This window comes from Bidens hawaiensis, unplaced genomic scaffold (assembly GCF_021521415.1).
Source record: "Bidens hawaiensis isolate Kalapana, Puna unplaced genomic scaffold, B.hawaiensis_p1.1 tig00004817_1, whole genome shotgun sequence".
Classification (NCBI taxonomy): Eukaryota; Viridiplantae; Streptophyta; class Magnoliopsida; order Asterales; family Asteraceae; genus Bidens; species Bidens hawaiensis.
This window is the reverse complement of record NW_027491300.1, coordinates 1035424-1044833: the sequence shown is the minus strand read 5'-3', so window position 1 is coordinate 1044833 and position 9410 is coordinate 1035424. Positions and strand designations below refer to the sequence as shown.

The following is a 9410-nucleotide window of genomic DNA, read 5'->3' as shown; positions in this document are numbered from 1 at the left end:
TTTTTAAGTCATCATTTTAAGGTCTCGATTAACATGTAAATTAATGTGTTGTACAAAGTAAACGACTTATGAATTATATGTTTTTCTACATACTTCACGACTTATGAAATTATCTTTCTCATGTTTCAACCCGTGAACTACACATGATAAAAAAATGTGAACTTAATGTAATTTCTCGTGTAACAATATTTAAAAGATGATGATTAATGTGCATATAGATAATAATCTAGAGCAAATTGTCATCAAACAACATAAATACAGACCTAAATATATATTTTTTGCAATGCTTAAAAACCATAACCAACCCAATAGTTGATTATATTTAGCATCAACTTTTCTTAAAAGATTATTATATATCTGAAATTTACACACTTTTGAATAATAAATAAAATCCATCCAACTATGTTCTAACCCAATTGCCCAAATTGTTTTGTTGAGATAATACTAGTGGTTTATGCTTTATATACATCGTTTACGGTTAGGTTAGTATAACCAAAATCTCTTTAAGAGATTTCAGTGGGCTTATAGTTGTATTGGCTTGGCCGGAATGGGCTTGTAACTACCGTATATATAATTTGTTTATCATTACTAGGGTTCCGGGTTGTTCGTTACATCCTGGTAATCGATTTCTCTCAAGGGACTTAAGTATCCGACGTTTGTTATAATAAATGTGTGCTTTGAACTCATACAATTATGTTCTTTATTCATCCTTGTTCTTGAATCTCCACGTGGTTAGTTTCCGTCTATTCATGTGTATACTTGGTATCATATTGAAAGATCCATCTAGAGGAATTACAAGTTTTAACCTACGACCAATGGATGACTATGATTAAAGAGATGAGTGATTAGGAATTAGGAGGAAAAATTAGGCTAGGAGTTAATGTAGGTTGAACAAATAAGCCTCAACATTTTCTTTTATTAGAAGAGACGGAGGTAGAATAACGCATCTTATTTATTTTTATCTTTTTTAACAAATCTCATGTAATACACGGGTTCAAAAGCTATAATTTAAAAGATACACAATATTAATCCAAAATATCATATAATTTCGAACTTCCATAACACTTGATAAGGGACGAAAAGTGTCAATTAACCAATTGATGAGAGAGAAATTATGTACATTTACACTTTCACAGGAATAATAATAATGTTGGAGAACACCCGTGATCTGATCTGAAGCTACCATCTATCTATCTATTCCTTCGTTGCATACTTCAATCTAAGGTACTAACTCTGTTCACATCAATTGTCTATATGTTCTTGTAATTGTTTTGGAATAAATAGATAATCTTGATTTATGAATCGAACGTTAGATGTATGATATTTGTGAAAATTAATTGGGTTTAATAGCCTCATCTTTGCCGATTGAATTCACATGAATCTGAGATTGATCTAGAGAGCAAAACAGGGAAATTATAGATTCACTCTTTGTTTCAAATTCACAGATCGAATTCATCTGGATTTTGGGTATTTCTCTTGTCCGATTCTGTCCCTAATTTTGACCTATTTTGAATCTAAGTGTGTAAACGAGCTCAGCCGAGTGTATAGGCACATGCTCGGCTTGTGGGTAGTTTTTCAAGCTTGGCTTGTTTTGAGCTTCATTTCTATATTTGTAGTTTTTCAGGCATGAGGTCATCTAGTTTATTGTATTAATTATTTTACTTATGTGTATACTAATTTTGTTGTGTATATTTAATTATATGTTTTCATAAATACCATAATATATATTATTTACTCATTTTTTTCATAATTTTATGTCTAATAATTATTATAAAATTATACATTTAATATAGTAAATAAAAATAACATAACTTTGACTCTCATTTAGGCTCCCGAGCCTACTCCAGCTAGACAGCTGAAGCTCGGGCTCGCTAAATAATCAAGCTTGTTATAGGCTCAAGTCGGGTTCATTTAAGCTCGGCTCATTTTTGATTTTTTAACGAGCCGATCTCTAGGAGCTCATGAGCGCCTTGGCTCATTTACACCCTGTTTACATCTGCGTATTTTGATTTGCTTGGTATATGTTTCTTGTATATTCTGAAACTCTCATCTATTTAAAGTCTAAAAGGATGGGTAATGTGTTAAATGTTATTCTCAAAACTATACATCTAAATTGAAATTATACTATTTTTTTGTCTTATAAACAGTTTAAAATAACAGCGTGTTTTTGCAGAATACGCGATATGGCGTTGGTAACAACGGCCGAAGTTTGCGATGCAAACCCGCAACTCCTCGTAAGCGGTGAGCTTCGTGCACTCCAGCCGGCTTTCCATATATACGGAAGAAGGCAAGTGTTTTCTGGTCCGGTTGTGACACTCAAGGTGTTTGAAGACAATGTTTTGGTGCGGGAATTTCTCGAAGAGAAGGGTAATGGGCGGGTCTTGGTGGTTGATGGTGGCGGTAGCAAACGGTGCGCAATACTTGGCGGCAATCCGGTGGTGCAGGCTCAGAATAATGGGTGGGCGGGTATTGTGGTCAACGGGTGCATACGAGATGTTGATGAAATCAACAGTTGTGATATTGGGGTCCGGGCACTTGCGTCTCATCCAGTGAAGGCTAATAAGAAAGGAATTGGGGAGAAACATGTTCCGGTTGTGTTGGCAGGGACGAGGATCTTGGATGGTGAGTATCTTTACGCAGATACGGATGGGATATTGATATCTAAAACCGAACTATCGGTTTGAACATCGAGTATGGGGTTATAGTTTGTTTTGTAAAATTTGTTTTATAAACATGTGGACATTTGTGTACTAAATATTCTTGACTTTGAGAATACGTTGAAGAGCATGCTAAATTATCTTTAAACTGTTGTCAAGGAAGTTTGATGTTTGACCAATTTGGCCCGTTCTTTCAAGCCACTTCTATTCTACATGTTTAACTGACCAGAGATAAACATAACCAAAATCGACTAGTTACCAAGTAATGTGTCAAAACTTGTAGATTGTCTCCACAATCTACCAAATTACTTTTTAACATCAAATTAAAATTATAATTTTAACAGGATTCCATCTTGGATGATAGATCAAACTAGTATCAAGCCCCCCGCGTTGCGGTTGGGCCGTAAAACATTGAAATATGTAACGTTAAAATGTCGCATTGACCCCTGCTTTGTGACGAGATCATTAAAACGAATGAAAAGTAGAATTAAAAATGTCCAACAATGAACGCCCGTAGTGGTGTCTTGACACGTAAAAATTAGACTGAAACATAAAACATAGAAAAAAAAACTAAGTCACCTTAAGACCGAAACATTGAACGTGGAAAAATAGACGAAAACAATTGAACCACACAACAGTGTTGCAGTGTGTTAACTCGTAAAAATCAAACATAAATGTACGAAAAATATGTGAAAGAAAAATTACTGGGGACCAAAACAGAAAGTAAAAAAGTGTTAGGACTTGTAGTTAAAAATTAAAAATGTTTTGTAACAAAGTAGTAAAAGATGAAAAACTCAAGGTTAAAAGTGAAAATGAAAATAAAAATAAAAAAAAACTCTTATGCACAATGCATAAGTTTTTATACACACAAAGTTCACATTTGTATATACATAAATTGATGCTTGTTTATAACTCGACCAAATTGATGTTTTTTTGAAGAAGATGTCTGTTTTGACCCGACCAAACTGATCATGCATTTTTTAAACTCCCATTTAACCTTACCAAATCGATTATTTTTCAAACGACCTGTTTTAACCTGACCAAATTGATGTAAATGGTCTGGTTTAACCTGGCCAAATTGATGTTTATTTAAAAATGCCCCTTTTGACCTAACAAAATAGTTATTTTAAGTGGGTATGTCACTCCGTTTGACCCGAACACTCTCTGACCCGTCACCCGACTCACTCGTTTTGCTAGGTTTAGTCACCCGTATATATGCCTAAAAATATACAACAGTTTTTATCAAACATTTTTACACATATCTTAAAATGTAAACAATGAATCCTTACAATTTTTATCTTAGCCTTTTCAAGTATCGATATATATATGCAGACTACACATATAACTTTTATCTGTTCGTAATGTTATGAACCAGGATATGAGCCCGGACAAGCCCAACAAACCATTTATTAGCTAGTAAGGGTATGTGGTACATCAACAATTACCAAACTAATATTTAATAAGGTATAATTTAATTATTTTGATCTAGTATTATACAAATGATAATGATGGTCATATTAATAAATGTATAATATATATTAATTTTTACATTCTTCCACTTGGCCATGAGTATTAGATAAGTCTGATCAGAAGTAGTGAATACTCATTTTAGCTTTAAACTCAAACTGGAGTATAGAAATACAGTCATTGAACTGAACATCAGCTCAAGACTCTCATTAATCATACTGAAGTCCTTATTTAAAAAATAAGTAGTTATGATCATAATTTCCACGTATTCCCTTCAATACGTTTGATGACGTCCTAAGTTGATTCTAAAATCTAAATGACCTCCTTAGATGATTATTGGGTTTATTAGAAGTTTCAATTTTATGGATTAGCTCTTGGTTAGGTTACTATCATTTTCAGGATTCTAAGTGTGTAAGAGTTGGTGTAGTATAGTGTAGAAGAGGTGTAATCAGATTTAAATTTGGAGTAAAATTTAATAACTCTCTTCCCCCGCCTCTTGTACTTCTGACAACTCATTATAACGACTTTTATTTCTCTCACCGATCTTAGAAACCTTTAGGAATTCATCATGCTTATGGCCATTATTTAAAGACCAATATATTCTAATATTGAAACAAGTTAATGACATTAGTCGTTTTAGTTCCCCTTGTTTAAAGATTATTTTGGTATTGGTAAGAAATCTAATTATGTCCACATTTAAGCAACAGTAAAACTTTTGCAAGAGTAACATTAGATTCTAAAGAGATAAATTTTGATGGAGTAGTTTCTTATACAAGAGGTGTAAATTGAGATGATATCAAGTTTTTGCTCTCCATTTCTTGAAAATCCTGCAAGTTATGATTAATAAACTTAATGCTCCCACTTATCTTTGATGGAAGGCTACAAGAGAAGTTTCAATAATGTATGTGACATGGGAATTTTCATGCATACGTTAGACTTGATTTGATTTCCATAATGTCCATATGTCATAAGAAACTTAGGAACATATTTAGAAGAAATCATATAAAGTATATATGAATGAATCTCTTTAAGATAGTGGATCATAAAAGACATATTAGATACAAGTAGATAGTCTATGAATGATAAATGAATTACGTATAGATATTTCTGGTGGGCACATACTTATTCCTCTAACCAAGTAATGTCTAGGGCATCTAACACATGATTTGAAATTACTAAGAATGAGACTAGATGAAGAACCATCATCATCAACCATGTAATGATTTCTCATGAAATTTGGTTTCAATAGATGAAATTTATAGGTTTCATTTGTCTTTTATTAAATTCTCGTTTGCATGATAAAAAAATATGTGAAAGTGTACAGTATTAATTCTAGTTCTATCTTATAAACGTTTCTATATAGATATTGATTATGAATAATATGAGTTTTGGGGTTAGAGTTACTTTATGTTGGCTATGAAAATCTCTGAAGTGTCATAGTGTAGCTTAAGTATTGATGCTAAATTCTAATTTATCTCAGGAATCTGGAAGGTATCATAAAGCGTAATTAGAAGAAAGTTTATTATGTGTAACATTCTACTTTTGATAATAAATAAATAAAAGAATTTTGTTTACTTAAGGGTGTGTTATTATTTAGTTAAGTTAAATATAATGATAGAGTGTGGGCTTGAGCAATAAAAGATGGAATAAGGGATGGTGATGGGCCTTAGGTTCATGGGCTTAAGGGTATATAAACTCCATAAAACCCTCATTTCTACCAACTTTGCCTCCACACACTCAGAAACACACATAAACACTCCTCTTCCATTACGAATTAGATTTGAATCCGAACCAAGAAGGGTTTGCGGTAGATCGTCATCATACAAACAAGAAAAACGTCCATAATCACGGGTTGAGTTAAACTGTAGCTAGAAGTGAACCAAAAAGGTACGTTTTAGATGTAAAGGTTAAGTTTTTGAGGTCGGTATGTGTAGGTTCCCTGGACGGATCGCACGAGATATATCGGTCTACTCAGGTGCGGAATCCCTGCGTAGATCGTTACGAGTATAGAACACAAACCAAACAAACACACGAATAACCGAACACACGTTATATATTATAACTCAAACATGTGACGTAATATCACTGTTACAGACTCTCGTCCTCACGTTACAACGAACTCGAACCACTGAAACGAACTTAAACAACTGACTCTAAACCAAGCCTTAAGCTGGTATATAAATACACGACAACTTCGCCTGGCATGTTCAGGCGAAGTTGTCCATAACTTCGCTTGACTAACAAGTTCGCCTGTTAAGCGAACTTGTCAGTAACTTCGCTTAAACATACAAAACATAATTAAACATTACAGACTCGATTACAGACACTAGACTATGAACTACTGACATTATGCACCAACAGACTCCCCCTTGGCAGTAGCTTCATATCTTGATCTTTAAGCACTTGTCTCGTAATCTTCAATCTTGTCTCTTCACGCATGCACTCCTTCTCTAACACAAACTGACACAACTCTTTGATACTTCCTCGCTTCGTCCTTCCAAGCAGGAATATAAAAGATTTTCTTCTCATTAAGCACCTTCAGATCAGCCTGCGATAAGTTTACCAAATGCATCGGATAGTAAACTCTTAGGAGCTCTTGTTCATCCTCGTCTTCCATCACCGCCTCTGCTGTCTCACAATCCACATACCACCACTTTAGGTCTTTAAGCACATCCTTGGGCATTAGCTTCATCGGTACTTCTTTAAGGCACCGGATCGGTTTATACTTCATGACCATCCAAGGTTTTCCATCAGCTCTCAAACCTCTATCCTTGTCTTCAACAAGTTTTCCCTTCTGTGGTTTCAACAGCTCAAACTTCTTTTCTTTTATACTCTCTCTCCATACAATTTTCTCAATGACTCTAGCCATATTATCGTCATTTCGATTGATTAACCCCAATCTGGCTAAGTCTTTCACTTCACATTCCGGCAGTGTATTCAACGACCTTAACATTCTTTTAAAATACTGAACGCCGTCATACCGTTTAATCACAAAGAGCTTCAACTGCTCATCATAGATCCAGCAAATAATCCCTTTCTTCGCTTCAGCATAGCCTTTAATATTGTAACTCTTCTTAAACATTGTAGGGACCGCTGGTTTCTTCGTTTTGACGAACCACTGAGCATAGCCTTCCTTCCACCTAGGCTGCTCTTCCCATTCAGTCTCATCATTTTCCATCTCATTACCCATATCGGCTTTCTCAATATCTGGGATCTCGTGTTCAACATTTTCTTCTACTATCTCACCTTCTTCAACATCTTCTTCAATCACAATCTGTGCGCCAATCTTCTCAATCTCCTCAATAGGCAACACATCATCATCAAACATCACATCATCATCTAGCATATCATCATCTAATTCTTTCAAAGCATCAATCACATCATCTTCATCATCAACCATCACCACCTCATCACCACCAACTGCACCCGCAGACTCCCCCTGAGCTGTGGAAGTCCCAAGAGCTTGAGTAGTTCTTGGCAACTCACCACCTGCACCTTTCGATGCATTGGGATCATCGTCTCTATCATTCCTCTTCTTTGTCCTTAACTCGTCGCCTCTACAGCTTGTCTCCCCCTGAGATGCCAAGAACTCCTTCATAGCATCTATAATTCGCCCATGTTCAACCAGGAGGGACGACTGTAGTTGATTCTCTGCTACAAGGCGCTGAATAGCCTGGGTCTGGATAAAGTTTATCCTCGATTGCTCTGCCACGACCCGTTCAAGTGCAGCTATTCTCTCCGAGTCTGAGAGGGTTGCATCGAAATCAAACCTCATGTTAGATGTGTCTTGAGTATACTCAGCAGGGATCTCGAATATAACCGGGACATCAGAATCAGTTGTGGACGTAACCGCAGGTGGTATCGTGACCGACAACCCTGTAGTTGCAACGACTGTCGATTCTACAAATTGTGCCACCACCTCTGAAGGAGTAAGCGTTGGAGGTGGTAAAGACACAATCTCCGGAGTCGTCAGCTGGATAGTAGTGATTGATGGGATGCCGACAGCTGATGTAGCCACCACGGGAACTTCCGCGGCGCTTAAACCTGTGACCTGTACAGATGTAGGAACAATCGACATACCTGACAGTGCGGATGGAGCGAAACGTACAACTCTTGAAGTCTCTCCAGCTCCCATACTTGCACCTGTCCTTTCCCGTCTTGAACGTCTAATCAACTTGTGAATATCCTCTTCTTCTTCTTCTGACTCAGTATCATCACTGTCCTCTTTCTCTTCCCTAACGTCCTTTCTCGTGTCACCAACATCCTCCTCGCCTCATCCATAACATCATCAAGATCTGAGTCAGCCACCGTCGTAGCTGCTCTAGTAACATTCACTTCCCGAACCTGTGCAGCAGAGACCTGCACCTCTTCTTGCGGATCAAACCGGTCCATGTCGAAGAATCCTTGGCCGCCAAATGCAGCATCAAGGTCTACATCCTCCTCAGCCGACACAACAGGCACAGCAGGTACATCTCGAGGTGCTCCTACCTGTCGTGGTTGAGGGTCTCTGAACTCATCCCCACGAGCTGGCACATACCCCGGGTTTATTAAGTACCCAAAGAGTGGAGTATGCCTTGGACGCAGTTCAGGCTTGCTCCTCGCACTGGATGTACGCATTGAGCGAAGATACGTTTGCTCACATTCTCCACGTATCGTATTGGGCGTCGTTGAGGCAACGTGGGAGCAACATGATTCAAGATCATCTGAATGAATCTTGGATACATGATGAACCTCTCACGGGCCATCGCTCTTCTCTGTCTATCAATTTCGTAAAAGACCATCTGACTAAAGCTATAACGTTTGTTATAAGTCAGAGCAGTCATTGCTGACTGCATGGTCGCACCCATACCATCAGTGCCCGCCTTCCTCCCAGACATGCAGACAATCATAACGTGCATGAGGAAGCGCCACTGATCAAGTAGGAAACCCTTCCTCCGTTGTGTATCGCCCAATGGACCAGAATAGCCCATTCTTAGAAATGCTCCATCGCGAAATAGAGCAACAAACTCCGTAGGGTCATCCCTAGTCTCCTCACCGAACTGTAAAGCCACCCGTATCTGTTCAGATGAGAACTGAACCTCTTGATTGTTGACGGTTGCTCGCATAACCGGGGGCTCAACGCGGCAATCGTATTCCACAGTCTGCCAGAAATCCTCGATATTGGGTAAGGAAATCGGCAGAGTCGTAGTGATTGCGTGGAATATCCTCGAGCGAAGGAGGAATGTGATTATTTCACGGTAATCCTCCACACCACTCGCTTCTGGGTCTAAGGTGATGACATGTTGT

The 9410-nt window shown here is 37.4% G+C and overlaps 1 pseudogene across 1 annotated transcript; it reads left to right on the top strand.

The window, feature by feature from the left end:
• The first annotated feature begins 1138 nt into the window (after positions 1-1138).
• Positions 1139-2929, top strand: LOC143628117 (putative 4-hydroxy-4-methyl-2-oxoglutarate aldolase 2 pseudogene; annotated as a pseudogene). Its single transcript, XR_013152700.1, has 2 exons — positions 1139-1224; positions 2174-2929. The product of XR_013152700.1 is annotated as a putative 4-hydroxy-4-methyl-2-oxoglutarate aldolase 2 pseudogene (transcript).
• Positions 2930-9410: the final 6481 nt, after the last annotated feature.